Source organism: Anas acuta, chromosome 1 (genome assembly GCF_963932015.1).
Source record: "Anas acuta chromosome 1, bAnaAcu1.1, whole genome shotgun sequence".
In the NCBI taxonomy this organism is placed as follows: Eukaryota; Metazoa; Chordata; class Aves; order Anseriformes; family Anatidae; genus Anas; species Anas acuta.
The window spans coordinates 49,304,829-49,332,393 of NC_088979.1; the positions used below are offsets into that span (position 1 = coordinate 49,304,829).

General features: G+C 37.6%; 1 long non-coding RNA gene across 1 annotated transcript; it reads right to left on the reverse strand.

Annotated features, from left to right (window-relative positions):
- Positions 1-1,545: 1,545 nt before the first annotated feature.
- On the reverse strand, positions 1,546-27,565 carry LOC137850130 (uncharacterized). The gene is made up of 3 exons (XR_011092287.1): positions 27,457-27,565; positions 18,188-18,271; positions 1,546-2,461 (listed from the first exon to the last, which is right to left on the reverse strand). It is a non-coding gene; the product is annotated as an uncharacterized lncRNA (long non-coding RNA).

Sequence of the window (27,565 nt, forward strand, 5' to 3'; positions counted from 1 at the left end):
GAATTTTTGGGCAAAACTGTGCAGAACCAGGAGATGGAATCAATGATCCTTTTGGGTCCCTTCCAGTTTGGGCTATTCTATGATTTTATGAAAACCAAGAATACAGACATGGAATTATCTATAGGAATAAGATCATGTGGTTCTTGCTGACTTTAAGGAAAATAGGTACATGGGAAAGAAACCAACATTTCTAGGCTTGACCATGCTTGTTCTTGTTATTTTGTTCATGAAAGTGTTAATATTCTTCTCTAAATTTATTTTAATTTTATAAGAAGCTGCGCTCTAAGATTTATTTCTGATCCACGGGCTGCTTCCAATAGTGCTACCTGATATCCTGATATCATTTTTTATCATATTTGATAGGTACCAGAAATTGGCAGAGGTCCCTAACAAATGGAAAAAGGTAAAGTTTTCTTCTTCCTACTATCAGGTACTCCAGTCTCCCACCTACAATAATCGTTTGGATGAATAAATTCTTCCACTCAAACTGAAATTCTTCAGCTGTGTACAGGTGAACCAAGAGATCTTTGGCATTAGTTGACCATTTCAATAGAGTCCTTTCAAAAGTTTAGTACAGATTTGTCCACACTACTTGTGCATCAGCAAGATCATATTTTGCTCTTCTGCTCTGCTCAGCTTCTCCAGACATGGAGAAGAAACTGCCCTTACTAATCTTTTTGTTTTGTTTTGTTTTGTTTTGTTTTGTTTCCCCTCTCATGTGCTTTCAGTTACAGCTGTAATTTTTTAACAAACTGTTTTGATTTAACCAGTCAGGCAGGTAAACACCACACAGCCATTTACTCTTCCTACCTCGCAGCGGGATGGGAGAGAAAAAAAAAAAAAAAAAAAAAAAAAAAAGGTAAATGCGAGTAGGTTGAGATAGACAGCTTAATAGCACAGAAAATTATTATTAACAATAATAACAGGAATAATAATAATCTCTACAAAGAGCCCAAGCTAGCCCAACTCCGAGCAGTAATCCTTCCCACCCCATCCAGCCACCCCATATTAATTAGTCAGCATGATGTCATATGGTATGGAATACCCCTTTGGCCAGTTTGGGTCAGCTATCCTGGTTCTGATGCCTCCCAGCTTCTTGTGCACCCCCAGCCTCCTCACTGGCAGGGCAGTGTGAGAAGCTGAAAAGTCCTTGGCTTAGCATAAGCACTGCTTTGCAACAATTAAAACATCAGCATGTTATCAATATTATTCTCATCTTAAATCCCAATCACAGCATGACACCAGCTACTAGGGGAAAATTAACTCTATCTTAGCCAAAACCAGGACACAAACTCATACTCTGCTGCAGCTGGCTGCAAATAAATATTGCATAATTTGTCTGCTAGAAAGAAAATAGAATAGACATATATATATATATACATATTTTTTTTTCTTGAGCTTCTTTCATTCTCCAGCTAAAAATTGTATTTCATGACCATTTGTCCTCTTTTTTTTTTTTTTTTTTTTTCTTGAATGTACTCAAGAACAGCCAGCGTGCATGCACTATGATCTTCAGAGCAAAGCTGGAATATTTTGGTGTGCTTAACTATATCTCCTTGAGGAATGGAAGAATGCTGTTGTCCCATGCTGTTGTCCCATATATCTTCATACATTCCACATGTTTTCTGAGTTTCCACAAGTGATATTCCAGTAATATATGTAGTTTGACCTAAAAGAGCATGATGACAATGGAACACCTGAAATAAGTCCTGATGAAGATACTATTACTGACTCGTTGCAAAATGAAGGGGAGTAGAGGGAAGACGTATTATATTGAATTTTATTGCACTGTAGTTTAATTTGATATATATGATATTTTTACTTATTTTTAAAATTATATTTCCATGAAAAATTGCAGACAATCCTTATGAGCCAAAATTTCCTTACTGCAAGTGGCACTGAGAAGTGTGATAACATTTCTAATAACATAGTAATTCAGTTTCAGTTCAGTGAAGCTTACTGGTATGACAACCTGTATAAATAAGATTGTGGTATAAAAATCAGACTCTTCTAGCATATGTCACAGTTGTTATTTCCATGCAAAATCAGACTATACAGTGTTTGACTTTGGATCTACTTATTAGACATACTATTCCTAAAAAGGAATAGTATGTTCCTTTGCCATATGTTGCCATATTGTTCAGTTATCTTATTACCATCACTCTTGTTTCCCAAAGGATCATACATATTTAAAACACTTTTGAGAAATCATGTGTAACAGTTTGAACAATTAGCTTTTCTGTATTTTCAGGTACTTAGGAAATAACTTTGTCTTAATATTTTGCTGCTACAGCTTCTGTAATACATGTAACTTATGTGCAGATTACCTCAATCTTTTTAATATAATGAAAAAAATCTCAAGATATATAAATGAAAATAAAACAGCAATCAAAAAATATACAGTCATATGGAGGGATTAAATTTTCCATGTTCACTTTCTTTTGCCTGTCCTTTTCATGACCTGTAAAACAATAAAACAATGAGAAAGATGAATTATGTGAGAAACAACCAGACTGAGAGGATATGTGGAATAGAATTTAGAAGCTTTTGCATTCTAATAAGTACGATGACATTTATTTTTGAACAAGCCAATATAGCTTCTGTTTTTGATTCTTTCCTAGGGGAATAAAAAAAAAAAAAAAAAAAAAAAAAAGGAGAAAAAAAAATCAATTTATTTATTTATGACTTTTGCCATTTGTTTCCAGAAGGTCTTTTAATAGTTAGCAATTACCTAATGGAAATTTCTAAATATTTCTGTATTGCAGCTTCCCAGATCAAAATGCAAACAAAACAAAACAAAATAAAAATAAAAAGTTCTTGTAGTGGAGCTGGTAGGAGAATCTGAGTTCCATAACACAGAACAAACTTAAATTTTACTTGTCAGGATTAGATTATGAATAATATTACAGACACACAGACAATTAATGCAGCAATAGATTAATTCTGTATCAAGACTTTTTAAGACCAGCTGCTTAAGACAAAAGGTTGTTATGTTTGTTTGAGCCTTCTTGATTAGAAAGATGCAGAATTAGTTTGACTCCTATTTCTCTGAGTGCCAGAAGAATATAAATTGTTCTTGAATATGCTATGTATCACTATTTCATCATTATGCCCCCCCCTTAGATCACAGAAGTGCTCCCTGAAAGAGTTCTGTAAAATCTTGATTTGTGTGTTATGCTGTTGTACACAAAACACTCTTGATTTGGGGAATTATTACTTAATTTAATTCATTGCCAATTCATATAAATTTCTGATTGTTTACTTGGGTATTGAAGAAAAAATAAAACAAAAGCAATTAAATAATTACATAAAACCCCTTTCTTTCATATTCCCTAGACTCAAATTAAGCCAAATACATAGTTGCAGATCCTCTAATTTTCAACCTGAGTTACACTCAGTCCCAATTCCTTCAGTGAGGTGTTGACTGGCATAGAAGTCTGGGGCTATATGTGTAATGACCTCTGCCAGTGCATCTTTTGCTTTTGCATCTTCAAATTTTCCTGTGTTGCATCCTACTGCAGTACTTCAGGGGTGTCTGTGCCTTGATGTGGATTGCCCAAGACCACAGTCCTTCAGCTCACCTCAGCATGGGTCTACTGAAGACTCTTGTCCCTCTAGGGGTATATGTAACCCTCTTGACTTCAAATGCCTTTCCAGCAGCATCTCTAGAAGCATCTGCAGCCCTTAGCAGCTTCTCATTTATGTCTAAATTATGTCTCACAAAGAGTGCTGATGTTGGTCTGAAGTTTTTGTGCATGATGCACAAAATTGTGCACACCAGTTTCAGAGATGTCTGTAACTGGTTGTTACTGTCATATGGCATCTTATAGCATCTTTCCACACACGTGACCCCTGGAATCCCTGTTACTTAAATCCTGTGATTTACTAAGTATGAAGATACAGTTGATTGAAAATGATATCACTGATGATTTCAAATTAATTTAACAATGTCCCATTTATACTAAATTTTAAGGCATAAAACTGCAAGCAGGAGGTTCTAAGGTTCAATATTACAATGTCTAACTTCCAAATACTGCTTCTTGCCAGCGGCTCAAGCCCAAGATACTGGGGAGAGTCTGCTGAAACTTGTCCATTATCAACTGCTATGCTTCCACATGGGCACCAACAATACCTGGGAGACATGGAGAATATCAAGTTATATGGCTAAAGCAGCAAGGATAAAGGCTGGTTTTCTCATTGAAACTGATGAGGGTGAATGACTCGAGGAGCAGACATTCTTAGTGTTGACAACTGTTTGCACATCTGACGTTGACAACAGATATATGGTTTTAAAACCATTGGAAGGCATTTGAGGATTGAGAGTTGCCAGAGAGAGATGGTATCCACCTGATTAGGTAGAGGAAAACATTTTTCCCAACTGGCTAACAAGGAGAACTTTGAACAAGGAACAAAGCAAGTTGAGGATGATGGCACAAAACCAAGCAAGGAAGCGTTAGACCAAGTTGTTAAGCAAAGGGTACAGGGTGATGTGGACAAGAGCAATCGTAGAATCATAGAATAGTTTGGGTTGGAAGGGACCTTAAAGATTATGAAGTTCCAAACCTCCTGCCATGGGCAGCGACACTTTCCACTAGACCAGGTTACTCAAAGACCCATCTGACCTGGCCTTGAAGAATTCTAGGGATGCGTCATCTACAACCTCTCTGGGCAACCTATTCCAGCGCCTAACCACCCTCACAGTAAAGAATTTCTTCTAACTATCTTATCTAAATTTACACTTCTTAGTTTAAAGCCATTACTTTCTTGTCCTATCACTATACTCCCTGACAAAGTGTCACTCCTCATCTGTCCTGTAGCTCCCTTTAGGTACTAGAAAGCCAAGATAAGGTCTCCCCAGAGCCTTCTCTTCTCCAGGCTGAACAACCCCAAATCCCTCAATCTGTCTTCGTAGGAAAAGTGTTCCAACTCTCTTACCATCCTTGCTGCGTTCCTCTGAGCTCATTCTAATGCATCTATGGCCTTCTTGTGCTTGAGGCCTCAAAGCTAAATGCAGTACTCTAGGTAGGGTCTCACAAGAGCAGAGTAGAGGAGGAGAATCACCTCCCTTAGCCTGCTGGCCATGCTTCTTTTGATGAAACCCAGGATATGGTTGGCTTTCTGGTCTGCAAGGGCACAATGCTGACTCACATCAAGCTTCTCATCAACCAACACCCCTAGGTCCTTCTCCTCAGGGGTGCTCTCAAAAATTTCATATTCAATAAAACAGGGCAGAATGAGATCTACCTGAAGTGTATCTTCAAAAATAAGGAACTGCCTACAGAGCAGCATAATGGGGCAAGGTCTTATATCTTCTCTGGGAGTTAAGCCTTAGATGGTATATCTCTGAAATATCCATACACTAACACATGAAGAAAAATGGCAGGTGTGGGGGTGGATCAGAGGAGTTAGAAGTCTGTATGCAGTTGCAGGGTCATAATGTGTGGGGTTTTTACCCTGCTGGACAGCTGAACTCCACAACAATCGTTCTCTCACTCCCCCTCAGAAGAAAAAGAGGGGGAGAGGAAAGTATACAGGAAATAAAAACAAACAAACAAATAAACAACAACAACAATGATTTAATTAAAGAGGAAAGGAGGAGGGAAATAAATGAGCAAACACCATGCAAAAGCACGGGGGGGAGGGGGGGGAATATTTATTCTCTACTTCCCATCAACAAGTGATGTTTGGTAATGTCCTGGGAAGCAAGGCCTCAATACGAGTAGCATTTTTTTCAGGAGGACAGACATCTTCATAAGTTCATTTCTGAACAAAGCTTGCCATTTCTGAACAAGGAATAATCAGTTTAATTTTCAAAGTTAATTTTGAAATTCATATTTAGTAATTAAATGAAAATAACTTATCAAAAGCTATCTATAGAACTTGCAGAAAAACCTTAAAAAATACATTGTTAAGTGTGGAACAGGATAGCTATTATTCACTTCTACCAAGCCAGATGTGGACTAAAAGTAACAATTTGCTAGGTACCATGGTGTCAAACTTTGTGATTCAAAGTGCAAGAATTTAATTAGGAGAGAGGCGAGGCGAGGCGAGGCGAGGCGAGGCGAGGCGAGGCGAGGCGAGGCGAGGCGAGGCGAGGCGAGGCGAGGCGAGGAAAGGAAAGGAAAGGAAAGGAAAGGAAAGGAAAGGAAAGGAAAGGAAAGGAAAGGAAAGGAAAGGAAAGGAAAGGAAAGGAAAGGAAAGGAAAGGAAAGGAAAGGAAAGGAAAGGAAAGGAAAGGAAAGGAAAGGAAAGGAAAGGAAAGGAAAGGAAAGGAAAGGAAAGGAAAGGAAAGGAAAGGAAAGGAAAGGAAAGGAAAGGAAAGGAAAGGAAAGGAAAGGAAAGGAAAGGAAAGGAAAGGAAAGGAAAGAAAAGAAAAGAAAAGAAAAGAAAAGAAAAGAAAAGAAAAGAAAAGAAAAGAAAAGAAAAGAAAAGAAAAGAAAAGAAAAGAAAAGAAAAGAAAAGAAAAGAAAAGGAAAGAAAAGAAAAGAAAAGGAAAGGAAAGGAAAGGTTCATTGGACATATTTGAGCTTCAAACATATCTGAAAAGGCCACATTTTTGTTAGCAAGTTTCAAGAGGAAGAAATTAACTGGTTTATACGAAACAAAATTACTTCCTAGCATAGTTTTTTTTTTTAGCAAATTTTTAAGCATTTTTTTTAATAGCAATGCAGGTTGTTTGTTTTTAAACTAATTGTCTTGAAAAGAAAGGATAATTTCTTCTGAAATGATCATCATAATTTCTTCTGAAATGATCATTTTCCTGTCTTTGTTCTCATCTCTTCTGATGGGCTCTTTCTTTTTTGTCATTGATGTTGCATGTTTTCTAATGTTTGGCACAAGCTTGTCTGTACTCATCACTGAGTGGGTAAAAGTTCCTCCAGAAATATCCCTTCTATCTCCTTGGGCTCTTTGGACTCCATGCAAAATTTCTATTCAGAAGAGCATACTTTTGTTCTGAAGAGTCATGGAAACTTTGAGTTCTGAACAGAAAGTCTACTTACTATATCTGTTTCAAGACATACCAGTGGTGATTCCCCATGAAAAAAAAATATTTCAGAAAAAATTGAAATGATCATCAAGACCACTGAAAAAAACAAAATCAAACAATGATAACAAAAAAAAAAAAAGAAAAAAAAAGAGTTTTCCTAGAGAAGAAAGATCCATTGCATTAGAGAAAATTTGTTGTCAACTAATGAGAACCCAATTTTCTCATGAATGACTTTCCATCTTTATAAGAGGACAGTGGAATTATATTTATGAGACAATCACTACTCATGTATGATGATTTCTACTAGTTGTAACAAAAATATATTAGCTGTATTAAAAAAAGAAAAACAACAACAACAAACAGATCAACAGTCAAATCTGTGTAGGATAGTACAATTCTTAATTAGTAAATTATAGGTTTTTTTTCTACTTTTAATAATTGGAAATTATTTATTCTGACAAGCATATTAAAATGCTTATTGATATTAAATATCAATACATATTGTTGTAAATCCACTACTATTATATTAACATTACAATTTGATCTCATCTTTATCATCAACAATATCACAAAATACAAGGTGCTTCCATAATAGCAGTTTTTAAAGCAACTTTTGCAGCTTCTGAAATAGCCTTTTCTGTTTCTGAACAGAATCCCCAGGACACTGATGACATAGGCATTAACTTGTTCTCTACTTTTGTAAGTTAAAAATGGAAACATATTATCGTTTTCCCACTCTTCTAGATATTAAATTTTTAGAACAATGACATGTATGATACTGATTTTCCTTTTATTATTACAGTCCTTGCTGTTGTTGTTGGTTGGTTGGTTGTTTTTCACACAAGAAAACCAATAAGGTGTTTGTTTTCCTCTGTCTGCTTATGCTGGTAAAAAGTGAAAGAGATTTACATTTTATCATTTGATTGTACTGGCACAGGTTTGAGATCCCATCACTCTTAACCCATAGGGGTTAAAGAAAGAACATTTACAGACACATAAGGAATGTATTCTGTAATAACAAATGATGTTCACGTATAAGTGAAGGAAAAGTAGGTGAGTTTTTCTACTAAAGCAGATAACATTGACAAATGCTTATGCATTTCCCCTTTCAGTGCAAACAATTTTCAAGAGTGTGTGTAAAAGCTAAAATCATCAACTAAAATTTAAATAACAAAAAAATATTTTCAATTATTGTTATTTTCTCCTAGGAATCAGTTGCTTTATTTTGTTTTGTGTTTTGGCTTGTATTTTCTAAATCTTTAAGGTAAAGAAAAATAAAAATAGAAAATATTTAAATATTCTAAATATATATATATATATTTTAAAAAAATCTAAATAGACTTTTAAAATAGCTTCCACATAATCTTTAAGGTTATGAGCTAAAATTCAATGACAAGTTTTCTGAAGCAGTCACTGGCTGAGTCTACTATATTGTGCTAATTAAATCTCATTAGGCATACTGTTATTGCTATTAATAAGTGTGTTGAGCAATTTCTTTTGACAGGTTGCACCCACGGCAAAGAAATGCCACTGCAAGCTAAAAGAGATCAAAAAGAGAAAATGTGTTTCCATTAGAACATTCTGCAACTCTTAATGACAGCTGAGATACAACACTCAGAATGTGTATGCTGTAAAATGTAAAAATCATATTTTTACAGTATATAATATATCACTAAAATATCTTATGTCGTATAAGTGTACTATAATTTATTTAAAGAAAGAACAACAAAAAGATAGTTTGGAGAGTCTATTTCATGACAAAGTCCATAAAACTTGTATTACTGTCCTTACAGAAAAAATAGACCCAAAAGGATAGAAAATAATAAACAGAAAAATGAAAGTGAGAAAAAAAAAAAAAAAAAAAAAAAGGAAAAAAAAGGAATTGCACAATTGCACATTGTAGATTAAGGATTGGATTAATTGAATCCAAGATTCAGCCACCTAAATTGAGAAGATATTTCTAAACTTCTGTTTCAGCAGTTTGAAACATGGAGATAGATTTCATGAACCAGAAGGAGACACCTCTTGCCACTCCGTATCAACTTAAATCATAGAATCACAGAATCATGGAGTAACAAGATAGAATCGTGGACTCAGAAAATCAGAGAATCACAGAATGGTTTGCATTGGAAGGGACCTTGAAAGAACTTCTAGTCCAACACCCTGACATGAATAGGGATATCTCTTACTAGATAAGGCTGCTCAAAGCCCCATCAAACCTAACCTTAAACACTTCCAAGGAGGTGGCATCCACAATTTCTCTGGGCAACTTGTGCCTCAGTATGCTCATAGTGAAAAAACTATTTCTTATATCTGATCTAAATGTACCTTCATTTATGTTTAAAACCATTACAACTTTTCTATCTCTATACACCCTTTTACAATGTCTCTCTTCAGCTTTCTTTTAAGACTTCTACAAGTAATGAAAGGCTGCATTAGTGTCTCCTTGGAGACCCTTCTCCCTCAGCCTTTCTCCATAAGAAAGGTGCTCCAAACCTCTGATAATTTTTGTGGCCCTACTCTGGACCTGCCTTAACTCTTTCAGGCTCGGTGCTATGACCATTTCCCTGCTAAGACTGTTCCACTGCCCAACCACCCTCTTGGTGAAGAACTTTTTTTCTGATATCCAATCTGAACTTCCCATCACAGCTTCATGCCATTCCACTGCTGTTCTGTTGCTGTCCTTTTGCTGGTCACTAGAGAGGAGAGATTAACACCTGCACCTCCATTTCCCCCCCCCCAAGATGAAGCTGTAGACCACCTTGAGGTCTCCCCCCAGTCTCCTCTTCTTTCATTTGAACAAATGAAGTGACTTCAGCTACTTCTCATATGTCTTGAACTCCAGAGCTTTCACCATCTTTGTGGTTTTAGGACACCCTCTAATAGTTTTATGTCCTGGGTGTGTTATAAATAAGGTGGTGCCCAAAATTGCACACACTACTTGAGGTGAGGCTGCACCAGCACAGAGTAGAGTGGGACAATCACTTCCCTCAACTGGCTAGCAATGCTGTGCTTGATGCACCATAGGATAGGGTTGGCCCTCCTGACTGCCAAGGCATACTGCTGGCTCATATTCAGCTTGCCATTGACTAGAACTCCCAGATCCCTTTCTGTGGGGCTGCTTTTCAGCCTCTATTCCCCAGTGTGTACATACAGTCAGGGTTGTCCCTTCCTGGGTGCAGAATCCATCACTTGCTCTTGTTAAACTTGATATTATTTGTGTTTAGATATAGCAGTAGTACACTTTGAGGTATAAAGAGAATAGATATATATGTTTGTGTTTTTTTTTTTTTTTTTTTTGATTTTTCTCTGTGTCATACCAGCTTTGCTGCATTTGTTTATTAAGTTTATAATAAATTGTATTTAAAGATTCAGATTGTTATTCTGCCTTCCTGAGCTTTTGACCTCATAGATCAAAACACAATTTAAGAATGTGGGAATAACCAATGTGATATTGTTCAGAACTGAATCTCAATCAACCACACTTCCCACTTCCCATCTGTTCATCTCTGAGAAATACACTGTGCTTCTTATGTATCATGTTTTGTGGAACAGATATTACAGGAGGCAAAGGGGTCTTCTCTGTTAGCCTGTTACTATCTTTATGTTCAACATACTGAAAATGATCCATAAAGGGATTCACATTACCTAGAGATAGGGATTGGGTTTAAAAAAAAAAAAAAGTGTCTACCTGTTTTGAGATATACCGGTCTACTGAGATTTCTACTTGAGGTTGAAGGTAGGGTACAAGACATATGGTATTGTACAAGACCAAGACATCCCTTGACTTTGTAGAGTGGAAATTGCATGTCTAGTGGGTCATTAAAATCACTTCTGTACTGTATCATACTCTAATGTGTCAAAGTCATCATTATGGCTGGTAAAAATCCAGGGAGCAATTCAGTTCCATAAATATTCATCCATTTGCGATTTCTGATGTGCCAGGCCATCAGATCCACACAGTCCAATAAATCTGGTTATTCCTCTCCTCTACCTGGCCAGAGGCAGGGCACCTCTAGTCCTGGCTGGAGCGTCTGCCACTTTATTCTTGCAAATGAGAAGCAGAGGTCCCTTCATCAGGGTCAAGAATAACATCAGCTCCTCTACTGCTTCTGGGGTACTGCCCAATAGAAACTGGAGCAGCATTTCTCTTAGGAGCCCCTCTTCTTGCTGCTGTGTTTCCTTTCAGTTCATGTACCCGAGCAGCTAGGGTTGAAGTAGGTACACCATCCCATTTCCTCATATCTTCCCCATGGTCACGCAGATAAAACCACAAGGTGCCACGTGGTGTACGTCTTGGGTACTCTCTCTCTTGAGCAGGCAAATGCTGATTCTTAGTGGCTGAAGTATCACTCCGTCTAGATGAGGGGGAATATGGGGAATATGTTCATTCCACGAGCTGGTCAAATCTTTCAGACAGTTTCTCCACAGCTGAGACACAGGACTGTAGCGGAGCAGAGAGATTGTCTTCATATTGTTGAAGCTGGCAGGACACATCATACACCGTTGGTCCCATCCCCTCATCCCAGTTAAATACTGCCAGTGTACTGTCATGTGCTGATGGTGCACTCCGCACAAATTTACACCACATGGATGTTGTACACTGGACTTCATCGGGGTCTTGAGGTGTCTGGGCATTGTCTAAATTACTATAAATCATCTCCCGCATAGCTAATTCCCGCAGATGCTGGAGACCTTTATCCATAGTGGTCCACTTGCCTACGTGATATACAATATCTTCCTTATGGGGATATCTTCCTCTCACAGCTGCCAGGAGTCGTCTCCAGAGGCTGAGGGCCTGTGCTCCTCTCCCAATTACTTTGTCAATTACCCTTTCTCTAGAGAGGGATCCCAGCTGCTTGGCTTCATTGCCTTCTAATTGTAGGCTATTGGCCCCAGCATCCCAGCATCGAAGCAGCCAGGTGAGGATGTGTTCACCTGGGCGTCGACCATAATCCTTTCGTATTTCTCGCAACTCACTCAGGGATAAGGATCGAGTGATTTCTGATTCCTTTATGATTTCCGTCTCTTTTTCCTGCTGTTTTTGTGATGGCTCTGCTTTAGAGGTGCCTGCCATTTCCCCTTCTCTCTCCTTCTTAGGAGAGGCTTCTTCCCTTACTAAACGAGCTGACCTCCATTTCCATTGTTTTGACTTGACTATGGGGGCGACTGATACCATAGTTGGTTGGTCCTCTGGGTCAGCCACAGCATGTGTTACTTGGTCATCAGATTCAGAGACTTCCTCTCTCTCTTCAAGTTGCTGGATGATGTTAAACGGTGTTTGATAGGAATAAGTCAGGACCCAGCACAATGCTGCAAGCTGTCGTTCTCAGACATTATCAGGGTCAGGACATACAACTCTCAAACATTCTACCAGGTTTTTAGGATTTAGCACTTGCTCAGGGGTGAAGTTCAAAACTATTGGAGGCGACACCCGTGACAGGTATCTGCCAACATCATCCCACACACCTTGCCACTCACCACAAGACTGTTTCGGGACAGATTCCCAAGTAAGTTTTCTAAACAATTGACTAATCTTAGAGAGAAAGTGAAACCTGTTATTCAGAATTAGAAATAGCAATATATGGGTTACACATGGTTCTTCAAAATACTCCTAAACTGTTGTAATTAGCCCACTATGAAAGAAGGGAAAAGTACCATTCCTGATATTATTAATAAACTGGTATCCAGATGAGGAGAGGAAGGCAGTGTAGTTCTGAATATTCCCTAAAAGATAGTTTCCATGAGACCCAAATGATACCAGCGCAGAGCCTGAATTCCAGATTAAACTCAAGGTCAGTGCTTGGCAGCACAGCAAATTAAAAAAAAAAAAAAATGAACACAGATTGTAGCACTTTGTCGGATTGGATATATAGGAGAAAGGAGAATATTACACGGATTGCATGACATATGATCAAAGCCATTATTAACAGGACAATGAACATGGTTACTAGCAAGTAAGTGTGTTAGTTGTATGTGTTTTAATTCTACAATTCTATTGTTATCTCAACCCTTCGAGTCCCACATTGGGCGCCAAAAAGGACTGTGGTGGTTTTACCGTGCTGGGCAGCTAAACCCCACAACCACTCTCTCACTCCCCCTCTTTTTAGATGAAAAGCAAAGAACGACTCACAGGTTGAGATAAGGATAATTTAATTAAAGGGAAATAATAATAATAATTAAATAAAGATTATTATGAACTAAACAATTTAAAGGGAAATAAAAAGGGAAAGGGAAAAAGGGAGGGGTAAAGGGAAAATAAAAAGAAGGGAGGAAAACAAACAAATAAAATAAATGAAGGCTATGTGGAAGTGCAGAGGAAAGAAATTACTCTCTACTTCCCACAAATGAGCGATGATTGACCACGTCCTTGAAGCAAGGCCTCAACGCACGTAGCCGGTGTTCGAGAGGAGGACCGACATTTTCCCAACGAGAGCCCACCCCTCCCCTCTTCTTCCTGTTTCCACCTTTTACTGCTGAGTGTGACATCACATGGTATGGAACATCCCTTTGGTTGGTTTAGGTCAGCTGCCCTAGTGATGTTTCTCTTCTCACTTTTTGCCCACCCCCTAGGAGGGTTAGAGAGAGGCCCGATGCTGTGCCAGCACTGCTCAGCAGTAGACACAACACTGGTGTGATAACACTGCTGTTCCAGCTACAAGTGCAGAGTACAAAACTGTATGGGCTGCTGCCGGGAAAGTTAACATTCCAGCCAGACTCAGTACTGATTCTCATGTCTATCCACCTGTCTTTCAGCTGCTGATTCAGAAGGGCATGAGTCTCTGCAAGTCCTCTGTCACAATTCTAAGCCTTATTAAGATTTCTCATATAACTTGTGGAGTTTCAAATTACACTAAACATCGACATTTGGCAAGTTAGTTGAACTTGTAGTCAGTACAGTCAATGGAGAATTACTCAAATGGTTTAAAGTGACTGTTTGTTTTAGGGTAAGCTGAGTCAATTAGCTGTATTGATTAGTCCTCTATGGGAGTTTGTACAGTTAACTCAAATGTAGGCCCTTACATGGTGTACACCAATACTTTACAGAATCACAGAATTTTCTAGGTTGGAAGAGACCTCAAGATCATTGAGTCCAACCTCTGACCTAACACTAACAGTCCCCACTAAACCATATCCCTAAGCTCTACATCTAAATGTCTTTTAAAGACTTCCAGGGATGGTGACTCCACCACTTCCCTGGGCAGCCTGTTCCAATGTCTAACAAACCTTTCGGTAAAGAAGTTTTTCCTAACATCCAGCCTAAAACTCCCCTGGTGCAACTTAAGCCCATTCCCCCTCGTCCTATCACCAGGCATGTGGGAGAATAGACCAACCTCCACCTCGCTACAGCCTCCTTTAAGGTATCTGTAAAGAGCAACAATGTCGCCCCTGAGCCTTCTTTTCTCCAGGCTGAACAAGCCCAGCTCCCTCAGCCGCTCCTCATAGGACTTTAGACAGTTCTCTATACATAGGTTTTTGATTTGTTTTAGGATATGCCTTTTACATTCAGCTTTTGCTCCAGGAAGGTAACAGTTAATCATGTAACATGGGTCCTATCTTCCATTCTTATGCTGGTGCTCTAAAAGCCTGAGGTTATTTGAGATGACATGGTATGCTTATGCCCTTATGACTGAAATAATTTCATTAAGACAGTAAAAGCTAATTCCCATGCAGTCTGTCTGCTACTTTTGTGTCTCAAGATCTTCTTTTATGAAGAGTTCATTTTTACCTTTGAAAAGATTCCTTTTTCTTGCTTTTTGCGACTTTTAAAGTCTTTTAACTTAACTACCCTCTTTTGGAGGGATCTGTTCAACTGAGAAGGAAAGAACAGGCCTGCTCCATGAGAGGAGCCGGTGCCAAGACTGTCCACAGCACAGGCAAGAGCAAATACTTCAGCACTTGTATCTCCTGGGCCCATTGGCAAAAGGTATTTTCAGGTGAGACAAGTAGTATGGGCAATTAAGATTGATGGGAGGACTCAGAACTTGGAACTCCCTCACAGCAACAATTGGATAAATAATATTAGCATCCAGAGAAAACTTTGTAAAAACTGAGGCAACTCAAAGATGAAAATTCAAAACAATAATGTAAATGAAATAAATAATAGTTTCACATATTTATTTATTTGTTGTTGTTGTTGTTGTTGTTTTTAATTTAACCAGGTTATCTGAGTATATCCTCTGGATAAAGCACTTGCTAATCAGAGATTGAAATTATAAACCTTATTATACTTCAGCATCTCAGAGCATCGTTGTGACTTCCTAGTAATTATATAATCATTGTGGCCTTTGCTAATTCAATCACAATGCCAGTTCTCCTTCTGTACTGACAGAGACCAGACAGGATATCCAATAGTACTGAAAACGGTACCACATGTATGCATTTGGCTAATTATTTACCTCATTAATTGAACACGTTTCCATCAGATATAATAGGACCATAAGAAAAACTCATGCTGACATCCAATTTTTAGACATAGAAACTGAACATGATATTAATAGATAAATTAACACCTAAAATCTTATTTATCTACACTGATAGCACCTACATTCAGTTTCAGTTCCTATAACCTCATTGTATTTTATGTGAAGTTCTCTTATTTTCTTATGAATTGTGCTGATGATACTTATTAGAAGATGATCATGAAGTGGCATAGTAACAGTAGCAGCCCAAGAAAAACTAATTCTATTACTGAAAAAAATAGTATTTATATATTTAATGATCATTTATTGTGCTTTTATGAGAAAAAAAAAAGACAGAAGAGTTTATGAGAACAAGGTGATGCAAAATGCTTTCGCTATGAGGAAAATCAAACTGTAGAACAGGTTGTCTATAGAGTCCTTGCATTCTCTATTCTTGAAGGTTTGGATGGATAAAACTCTGAGCAACCTGATATGCTCTCGTAGCTGACAATCAAGTACGATAACTATACTGGTTTGAAGATTATTTTTTTATTTTTATTTTTCCCCACAGAAGTATGTTTCATACCAGAGCGAACGTATTTTATTTTCAGATATATTTTCACTACATGGTAGAAGTATATTATTTTCTAATTGCATTTTTCTTTCATTCATACATGTAAAACAATATTATGTACCTAATACTTTTATTTTATGTAATATAGAAAAGATAAAAATAATCAATTCCTGTCTGCACAGCTATTGTTTTTACATTTCATATGCAAGAGCATATGCTTTCCATGGTAATGACCTCTGGTTTACAGTCTTTCAAGTTATGTATATATATACATATATATATGTATATATATAAATGTTTAATATGAGACACTGTTGGATTCAGTTAAGTTTCTTGAGTATTATATAAATACAGTTAGCAATACGTTTAACTCAAAGTACTGTAGTGATCTGTACCTGGTTGTAGTTCTGCAGTATTTGTCCATGCTATACATTTTATTACTTCTGAGAGCATGTTTAATGAGAATTTTGTGAGCTGGATGGGCAGAGAAACATTACTGAAAACTGGATGAATAGCCAATATCAGACAGTAGGGATGGTTACCACAAAATCTAGTTGGAAGCCAGTATCTAGTGGTGTACTGAAGGGGTAAAATCTGCATCCAGCCCTATTTAATATCTTCATTAATGATCTGGATGATGGGGTAGAGTGTACAGCCTCAGCTAGTTTGCTGCTGATGAAAAATTGTTGATGATGCGAATGTGTCTGATAGACCTAGATCATTGTGCTGGACAGGATGGAGAAGTGGTCTGACAGGAACCTCATGAAGTTCAATAAGGAGGAACAACCCCATACACAACATATGGTTCACCCAGCTGGAAAGCAGTTTTGCAGAAAGGGGCTGGACATCCAGGTGGACACCATCTTGAACATGACACAGAAATGTGTTCTTGTCCCGAAGAAGGCTACTCCTGCATTAGAAGGAAAGTTTTGCCAGCAGGTGGATAGAAGTCACCCTTCCCCTCTACTCACCACTGGTGAGACTACAGCTGGAGTACCGTGTCCAGTTCTGAGCCTTGCAGTACAAGAGAGACATGGACATACTGGAGAGAGTCCAACAAAAGACCATGAAGGTGAGGAGCATAGTGGAGCATTTCTCATGTATAAAAAGGCAAAGAGAGTTGGGACTGTTCAGCCTATAGAAGAGAAAGCTCGGGGGGGATCTTATCAATGTCTACACCTGAAGAGAGGGTGCAGAGAAGATGGAGCCAGGCTATTTTCAGTGGTGACCAATGACAGAAGAAGAGGCAATGGATACGAACTAGGAGACAAGAGATTCCATATAAACATCAAGAAACATTTATTCAGTGTGAGGGTGACTGAACACTAAAACAAGTTGCCCAGAAGGCTGTGGAGTCTCCCTCCTTGGAGATCTTTAGAAGCTGCCTGGACAAGGTCCTGGACAACTTGCTCAGTCCCTGCTTGAGCAAGTAGGCACTAGAACAGATGATCTCCAGAGGTCCCATTTAACCTCAACCATTCTGTGACTCTGTGATCTCAAGTTTAATTATAAAGATATTTTGCAGAGCAGTTTACAAACTCAAAGGAAAAATGAATGAGCCAGGGTGTGACAATGTTACTGTTGCTGAGAAACTCAGTTAAATAACATGAAATTTGGATACAAAAATCATAAGCTTCTTGTCCTATACTACAACAATAACAACAACAAAACCAAACCAAGATTAATAATAATAATAAAGTTGTCAGAGCTATTGAAAGGGGAGGAAAAAGATTACTGAAAATATAAAAACCAAATTAACATTTTACTGGAGTAACATTATACAGCCCATTTGTTTTTTGTTTTTAATGAGAGGTATTTATAAGTGTGCTGAATAAGGCTCAGATGGAATTAACTTTCTTCATAGCAGTCTTTACAGCCTGTGCTTTTGGTTTTGTATCTAAAACAGTGTTGGTAACACCAATGTTTTGGCTATTGCTGAATAGTTCTTGCATAACATCAACATTTTATTTTTCACACTCTATTCCTTTAGTAGACAGTGCCAAGCCAGTTGACTTGAATTGGCCAACGCTATATTCCATACCATATAACATCATACTCAGCAATAAAAACTGAAGCAGAGGAAGAAGTAAGGGAGAGGGAGCTGTCTCCCAAGGTGGATTTGTTCAGAGACTGGCTGGGCAATGTGTTTGTGGGAGGTAGTGAGTCACTTCATTTGCATCACTTTTTTTTTTTTTTTTTTCTTCACATATTAAGTTGTCTTTACCTTGGCCCATGAGTTCTTTTCCTTTTTTTTCTTCGTACCCTCTTCCCTGTCATGCTTGGGCAGGAGGTAGTGGTGATCAAGCAGCTGTGTGGGTAAGCACATGTTGGTTAGTGTCAACCCAGACAATGTTATCTTTATCACAACAAGTATAACACTTCATTTGACAATTGCATAAAAATTATCAATAGTTTCACTAGCTATTCATCAGTCTGGTAAGAAAAAATAAAAATTAAAAAATTAAAAACACCAAATTGTTGCCCTTATTATTAAAAAAGCAATCTCCTAGAAAACACAGAAAAGAAAATGATGTTTCAAATTTTGGCAGAAAATGTTATTTTGAAATGGAAGAAGTCTGGTACAGAATAGAGATTGATGAGTGTTATTCTGTGCTGTGGGTGGAAAAGGAAGGAGGAATGATATGCACTTCATTCTGGAGAAACAAACAGCAACTTGACTTGTCTACAAAGCTTACACAACTGAACAAAGATTCGATGATGGCAAGGTACACATGATTATAACTGGAAGATACATTTAATTACACACTATATAAAAGACTTATACTACTCAAAGACAGTAGATGAAAGACATTTTATACTAAAAAAAACAACCAACCAACCAACCAACCAAAAACATAAGACACTGGCTTAGATGACATTACATCAAGGAAACCCACCCATTGAGTCCTATGGTTCAGAATGTACCCCCTTGCTTTCTAAATGCCTTGCACTGAAGAAGTAAGGAGCCTAGGTGTGTCTGTATCCAGTCCTAATCCCAGACTTGGTCAACAGTTTATGTCTAAGGATTATAAGCATTTTGAAAATCCTGTGTGATACTTAGCTGAGATTATGAAGCATGATCACAGAGAATATTACAGTGTGTTAGCATACAGTTACATTCCTAATCCATTTACTGACTATCTGTAGTGATAAGGGTCCTCTAAATCTGCAGAAGTAACCTTTTGAGATTTCCCTGCCCAAGAGTAGGTCCTGATGTGCAGCCTGCTGTCATGTCATGAGAGCTCCAAGGGCTCTTAGGCTGCTCACTATCTATGAGTTAAGATGATTGACATAGTCACATTCACACACAACTGTTTCCTTCCGAATTTGGTTTGAGACAGGCTTCAATAAGAGCAAGTGCCGGGTCCTGCACCTGGGACGGGGAAACCCTGGCTGCACGTACAGACTGGGAGATGAGACGCTGGAGAGCAGCCTAGAAGAGAGGGATCTGGGGGTCGTGGTAGACAGCAAGTTGAATATGAGCCGGCAGTGTGCCCTGGCAGCCAGGAGGGCCAACCGTGTCCTGGGGTGCATCAAGCACGGCATCGCTAGTAGGTCAAGGGAGGTGATTGTCCCGCTTTACTCTGCGCTGGTGCGGCCTCACCTCGAGTACTGTGTGCAGTTCTGGGCACCACAGTATAAAAAGGACATGAAACTGTTGGAGAGTGTCCAGAGGAGGGCTACGAAGATGGTGAAAGGCCTGGAGGGGAAGACGTACGAGGAACGGCTGAGGTCACTGGGCCTGTTCAGCCTGGAGAAGAGGAGGCTGAGGGGAGACCTCATCGCAGTCTACAACTTCCTCGTAAGGGGGTGTCGAGAGGCAGGAGACCTTTTCTCCATTAACACCAGTGACAGGACCCGCGGGAATGGGGTTAAGCTGAGGCAGGGGAAGTTTAGGCTTGACATCAGGAGGGGGTTCTTCACAGAGAGGGTGGTTGCACACTGGAACAGGCTCCCCAGGGAAGTGGTCACTGCACCGAGCCTGTCTGAATTTAAGAAGAGATTGGACTGTGCACTTAGTCACATGGTCTGAACTTTTGGGTAGACCTGTGCGGTGTCAAGAGTTGGACTTGATGATCCTTAAGGGTCCCTTCCAACTCAGGATATTCTATGATTCTATGATTCTATGTTACCAACAATTAGTTCTTACTCAATATGAATTATAATCATGATCTGGATAAAACAATTCTTAAACAAGTTTAGTCAAATAAGTTTATTCTAAATTAGCTGTAGCCACTTTCAGACCTGGAATCCAGTTTCACATATCTTGATAAATATGATGAAAGTGTCCAGATGAAAGGTCGTTTCTGTCTGACGTATTAACTTCTAGAAGAAAATGGGAATTTGCTTCTGTACTCAACCTGTGACCTAGGTTTCTTACACAGAGAGGTTTCAATACATGATGTCTCATTAAGTTTCTCATTTTCAAACTTTACATAAAATGTTTCTTTACATGGAAGATTAGATACTACTGTTATTAAACCCTCCTGTTTTCTGGCTTTGGCTTAATGCTTTCTTTGGTTGTTTGTTTTGCTTAGTGATTTGAATCCTATCCTACATTATCTTTTCTTCAGATTCAGTTGCAAGAAAAGGAAGTGCTAAACTGGAGGTTTTCAGTTCAGTTCTCGGAAGACAGTATCAAACTTCAAGAAAAGATGGCAGCCTCTACATTCATTAAAATGTTCAATTACTAATACTCAGACTGAAACAAAACATAAACTTATCCCATAAGGAATTCAGCCATGCATTTTGATGAATTCTGATTGCTAATACATTTTGAAGAAAAGGAAAATAAATCTTATTAGTATGTTTATGTCTACATATACATGATATATATGTCTATATACAGTATATGTATGGATTTGACAGATGACCACAATTAGAACAAGCCTCAGATGAGATATATTCATGATCAGAATTTAGGTGAGAGTTTCACACATATTAAATAAGTTTCTTCTGTGATCTGAGGAATAGAAACTTTATTTTACTGTCAAAATAGCATAAACATTTTATATGTTCACAAGAACTTTTTTTTTTTGGGGGGGGGGGTGGTGGGGGGTTACGACAGGAATGGCAAAGACAGTGACAAATGCACTAAAAGAAAAGGCAAAAAAAAAATGGTATTTAGTGCAATGCCAGCCTTGCAAAACTAAACTCTTAGATCTTTAATCCAATCCTACTGCTTTCATTGTAGGCAGACCAATACAAAAATCAACAAGGATTTCTCAAAACATTTGTTTTGAGATTGTCATTGCTATGATTGTCAGCTAGCATAAGAAGATATTGTGATTTGCTTTCAGAACATTTTCCCCTCAAAACATTTTCCCCTCTACATTTAGTAGATTTTCCATTAAAACAACAGGTCATTCCCAAATCCTTTAAAATTACCTCTTTTGCAATATTCAAAACCAACTTATGTACCTCCATTAATTAGTCTTTTCCACTGCTAAATGTTACTACAGTAGCCTCCAGAAGTTTTACTGTATGTGTAATTTTTTTTTTCCTTTGAAGGAATCAGATTGTTAATATACCAGCAGGTACAAGAGGCATCACAAGAGATAGAAGAAACCAGCAGATCATTGCAGAGGGCTGTCTATGGAAAATCTTGTGTCTACACAGGCATCATCATGAAGCTGTGAAACTTCTAGATCCATTTCCTCTAAAACAACTAAATTACTCCTTGGTATTCAGTGACTGGCCCCCTTTTTTTCATTAATATAAATTGTTTCTTGTACAAAAGTTTCAGACATTTAATCAAAAGATCGTATCCATTAATTTTAATTCTTCTTTACTGGACTTGAGAACCAGAGGCATAGAGTACAGTGTTCCAATATTGCTTTCTAAATGCTGAAGAGTTAAAAGTCCCCACTTAAACGTTCCTTTTGATGTTTTGCCTTGAAGAATGAAGTTCAGGATCTATAAGGAGATTAACTAACTTACTGAGAAAAGTATCCCCCTTCTCAAAGAATGGGTGCCCAGTTTTGCTTTCAGAGATCTTTGTGTAGAGATTTTTTGGCACTTATTTTCTTCTGGTAGCAGAACTCAAGCACAATATTCGGAAGAACATATTCCCCAGAGCTGACAGAATCCTGAACCTTTTTGAATATTCCTTCTGTTTGCATGAGCTTTTTAGTCCTGCTTGTTCAGTACTTAAACCTCAAAAGAAGTAATAGTAACAATTTGGTCAACTTCTTTCCTGTAATCTGCTTTGTGGGGCCCTGTGATTGCGTTAGAAAGAAATATGAATGACCTCAAACTGAGGAGGAAATAGAACCATATTATTCGCTTCTCTTTCTGCCGCATCCAAGTTACAGCCAAGTTTTAGGAACAAGTTACAAGACCATACCTAGGCCAGAGAAATATGTTTCTCTTTAACAATAACAACTGAGTGCTTGCCTCTTTACCAGTATGAGATATGAGAATGATCACACTTGAGATCCCCAGTTCTGAAGTCAGGTGCCTGTGCAGCTGGTTGGTTCTCTGCAGTCTTGTATACAGATTAAGGACATTTGAGCTTATAATATCAATTATGAATACAATGGATTTGCTACACACTTTTGTACAAATTATGCCCAGCTCTCAAGTCTTCATTTTGTTGGATTTCTTTTGATTTCCTTAGTGACTGGTAGTTGGCCGTTTGTGATATAATCTGTAGAGCTTCTGGTATCATTCTATGCCTGCAATGTTAAGGCCTTTGCTTTGATCATGTAATTCTTGGGAGTCTGGCTACGGGTCCATGTGTTTCTTCATCAACATTCAAAATGTAGATTCTTGATAATATAAAAACTTTTTATGTCAGCCCAGTCTAGTTATGTATGAATTCTTGGACTAGGGTCACAGTTTATAAACATAATGATCTACTGTAATATATATAATATTTCTGTAACTATTATTAATATCTATTAGGTATAACATCATCACTGGGGCATTATAGAATTCATTTTAGGTTTAAGCTGAAAGAACCACTAAAGGTCCTTCTTTCCTATAAGCCCCCTTTATATATTGAAAGGTCACAACAAGGTCTCTGTGGTGCCATCTCTTCTCCAGGCTGAACTACCCAACTCCCTGACCCTTTCTTCACTGGAGAGGTGCTTTTCAAGAATACCATTTCCATGAAATAAAATAGATGTTTAATTTGAATATTTATACTTACATTAATGTATCAGACGGGTAATGTCAATGATTTTCATTGACATTGACATTTTCATCACAAGTTGAGGTAGAAAAAGACCCAAGGTATCTTACAGATCTATATTTCTTAGAATATTGTTAATTTTAATTTACTGCTGTTACATTTAATAATAATAATAATAATAATAATAATAATAATAATAATAATAATAATAATAATAATAATAATAATAATAAAAGGTCATGAATCTTTGGAAGAAGCTATCTCAGTAATGTTGGCATTTTCATGATGATAATAATTTCTAGTACCTCTTTCCTTCATTTGCCTTATGATTTACTTGATAGTCCTACTATAGCTAACAGAGAAACTTTAAGTATCATGAATAAATGGTTCCTTATTCATTCTTGGGAACTTTTTTTACAGTTAGTTCAAGAAATACTATTTTCTTTCACTATATTTTTACATAATAACTCAAAAAATCACTATACAGATCAATACAAATAGAACAGTTAAATTGCATTTGAAATCTGCAGGATTCTTGTCCAAGAAAGTAGCTTTAAATTATTTCTTCAGATTCATAGCCTATTCTTAAAAAAAAAAAAAAAAAGTGAATGTCTAACAGTATAATGACAAATGAGTAGGCTGAGTAACCTATGCCTTTTCCAACGTTATCCATTCACATTCTGTGCATAAGTCTATTCTAGTTAAAATTGTTACATGCTGGTTATTATTTCATCCATGTTCATCTCCTCCATTCTTTTTAGAGTACTAACAAGTATTATGGCATTGATCTTTGGTAGGATAGATATTAATTAGAAAAATAAAGAAATTCACACTGAAATACCCTGTGCCACATTGACCCACCTTCATTGTACTGCAACACAGAGGTTGTCTTTTGTTCACCACTATACTTGCCACATCCTAATGAAAGGTCTAATGAGATATAAAAACTTTTTTTTTTTTCTTTTCCTTATGAGGCACCTGCTAAAGGCTTATAGCACAGACACTTGCCTATATCTTTTAACAGTGGGGAAAGGACAGAAATCAATTCAGAGTAAGAAAAGAAGGTCCTTAAAGAGGAAGAAAAATATTCTACACATTCTATTGTGCTTGTTCCTTTGTTTTTAACCTTGACATTCTCTTTCACAATATGTGGAATTTTACTTGAAGACAAAAATATAATCCTTGTTATCAAACAAAGAAAATGGATTGTAGTCAAAGCTAGATCCAAAAATACATAGCAGTTTCTGCTGATATAAGAGAGAGAAAACAGACTAAAAAACAAATAAACAAACAAACAAACAAACAAAAATGCACAGATTTAGCTATCCATCTGCTGGGATGAATTTTGCAGTATTTAGTTCAACACAAAAGTCTATTTTCTCCCAGAAAGAGCTTACTAAATATCAGAATTATCTTGAGCTTTATAAAATGTCAATAGAAACATGTTACAGTAAGTAAGAAGGAAATTCCTATAGTTAGACTATTGCGCAAAATACAGACCAAAAAATATACTTTCTCTATCAATGTTCTCAAAAAGCATCTGGTATCACTGAAGTTTGTTTTGACTAAATTATATGTTTATATACTAAATGCATTCAGAGCTTTCCTAAACCCTTAGTGTGATTTGTGTCAGGGTCATTTTGAGTTAGAATTCAGCTAAAACCAGAAAATTTGTATGTCAGTGATTTTATGCATGGTAGCTATCTAAAATTGCTTGTAGTCAATGGAGAACTAATCAGTACTTTTAGTGGAATCTACAGAACTATTCTGTATGTCTTAATCTATCTCTCTAATTGAACCAGGATCTGAATCCCTCTCTAATTGCGACCAAAAATATGTAAGTAGACACACACTGATGTCAAAATTTTCTAAAATTGTGGGTCCCTCTGTAGTGATTTTACTCAGGCGGGCAGCTGAGCTCCAACACAACTGCTCTCTCACTCCCCGTCTTCAAAAGGAAAAGGGGAGAAAATATGAGGAAAAGGGCTCAAGGGTGGAGATAAGCACAGGGATATCACAAAACAATTATCATCATGTACAAAACAGACTCAGTGTAGGAAGATTGGTAAAGTGTATTGTCTGTTACTAACAAGTAACAGAAAGAAGTAAGAAACAAAGAAAAGAAACCAAAAACACCTTCCCCCATCCACACTCCTTCACCTCCTCCCCCTGAGCAGTGCAGGAGAACTAGGAATGGGGGCTGTGGTCAGTCTCTAACGCTTAGTCTCTGCCTTTCCTTCACAGTCACTCTATATCCCTGCTCCAACATGGGGTCCCTCCCATGCGATGCCGTCCTTCCCAAACTGATCCTGTGGGGGCTTCCCTCTTCAAGAGCTGCTCCAATATGGGGCCGTCCATCCATCAGGAGCAAACTGCTCTAATATGGATCTCCCATGGGCGGCAGCTCCCCCTCAGATCTCCTGCTCCTGTATGGACTCCTCTCCACAGGCTGCAGCTCCTGCTCGGGGCCTTCTCCGGTGGGGGCTTTCCATGGCCTGCAGCCTCCTCCACTCCACATCCACCTGCTCCACCGGGGGCTCCTCCACAGTCTGCAGCATGCAGATCTGCTCCATGTGGGACCCATGAGTTGCAGGGGGACAGCCTGCTTCACCAGGGGCCTCTCCACAGGCTGCAGGGGAACTTCTGTTCCAGCACCTAGTGCACCTCCTGCCATCCTACTGCACTGACCATGGTGTCTTCAGGGCTGTATCCTTTTGGAGTTGGCTGAAACTGGCCCATATCTGAAATGAGGCAGCTTCTACATTATTCTAGCAGCAGCCACTCCTGCATCCCCCTGCTACCAAAACCTTGCCACATAAACCCACTTCACCCTTATAAATACACTTTAGCAGTCTTTCAAGCATCAAAAAGCATGAACCTGATTCATTTCACATATCTCAGTACTCATGTAGCATTGTGGAATTTCTTCTCAGATTCATCAAACTGAAGATTCATCAAATTGAAGTGGTACATTTTGTGTCATCTTAGGTGCAAAAAGATTGAACAGAATTTAGGCACTTAAACTAAATGACTGTTTTTAGGTGACATGAACTCATCCAAGAGTCTGCCTTCAAGCTATTGTTAAAGCTTTATGCACTTAATTGAGGTACCTAATTTAGGAGTATAATCACACTAGATGTCTTATATGGCCACTGACAGGAAAACGCACCTCTGAAATGTAATTTCACAATGAAGAGAATGAAGGTGCTGATGTTTCCTCATATATTGTTTTCTGTAACAATAGAGGAAGATGAATATCTTACCTCCTAGCTTTGGAAGCTTATGTAAATGCATATAGTTAGGTTGTGTGAATTCAGGTTCTAGTGTTTTGACTCTACCAGATCAAAACAAAATGGTGAACATTTTAACTTTTCTGTTTCATTGCTGATGAAGGGAAAATTAATAATAATAATAATAATAAAATAAAATAAAAGTATACATTTTAAAAATATTAAAAAAAAAAAAAAACACGCTATGGATGGATGTCTTTTTTTTTTTTTTTTTCCCCGTAGAATTTATAACTATCTTCCTAACTATGCTTTAAATTTCTTCTTTTACAGAATGGTAACAACAGAAATATATAAACATAATTTCTGAAGATATGATTTTTGAAGGTACTTTAATAAGATAAATGAATTCAGTGAAGAGTGTAAATAAATCAAACTACTACCAATGTTCAGTTCACATGTGAATTAAAAAAAAAAAAAAAATAAAAGCAACTTAAATGATGCTAAGACAATCTAAGCACAGATACCCTGGAAATTAATGTAGAAATATTTCATTTATAAAGTTAAATAAAATACTGAAACAAACAAACAAAAATACATTGATAACTACAAAGAGTTATAGGGATATGCACATTAGCTGAAAAGTAACAAAAATTAGTTGAAGGTAAAATCTGATTATTTAGGTGGATTTCTGGATTTATTTCTGAAACTTAAATATTCCTCTGCTACCTTTGGTCTACATCTCTCAAAATAGCCAGTTTCAGAAAACAAAACGTTAGACCTTAACATTAACCAGGATTTGTAAAGAAAAAAAACTTAGGTCCAAGCATGTATCTCCCAATGCACACACAAATTCCACACATATTCAGAAATCAAGTGCTGTTCCTCATAAACCTTCTGGAGCCTTCTGTATATTAGACATCTACACATTTTTGAGCATTTTGAGGATGAGTGTTTCTTGAAACACACTTTAAAACATTAATTGTATTGAAGCTATCATTGTTCTATGAGTTCAAGATTCAGGGTGAAAAAGAACATCAAAGATCATTGCCTCTCCAAAGCAGCTGTTTAATTAGTTATTTATTATCCCAGATTTGTAGGTGAATAAAAAGTGAAGAAAACCTGAATTACCTTTCACTGTAGCTCCCATTATCAATTAAAATCCCCCATTTTTCCATCATATGACTGTAACCACCTGGCAGGAGCCATCACTGACTTGGACAGCACTGCCAGACAGCTG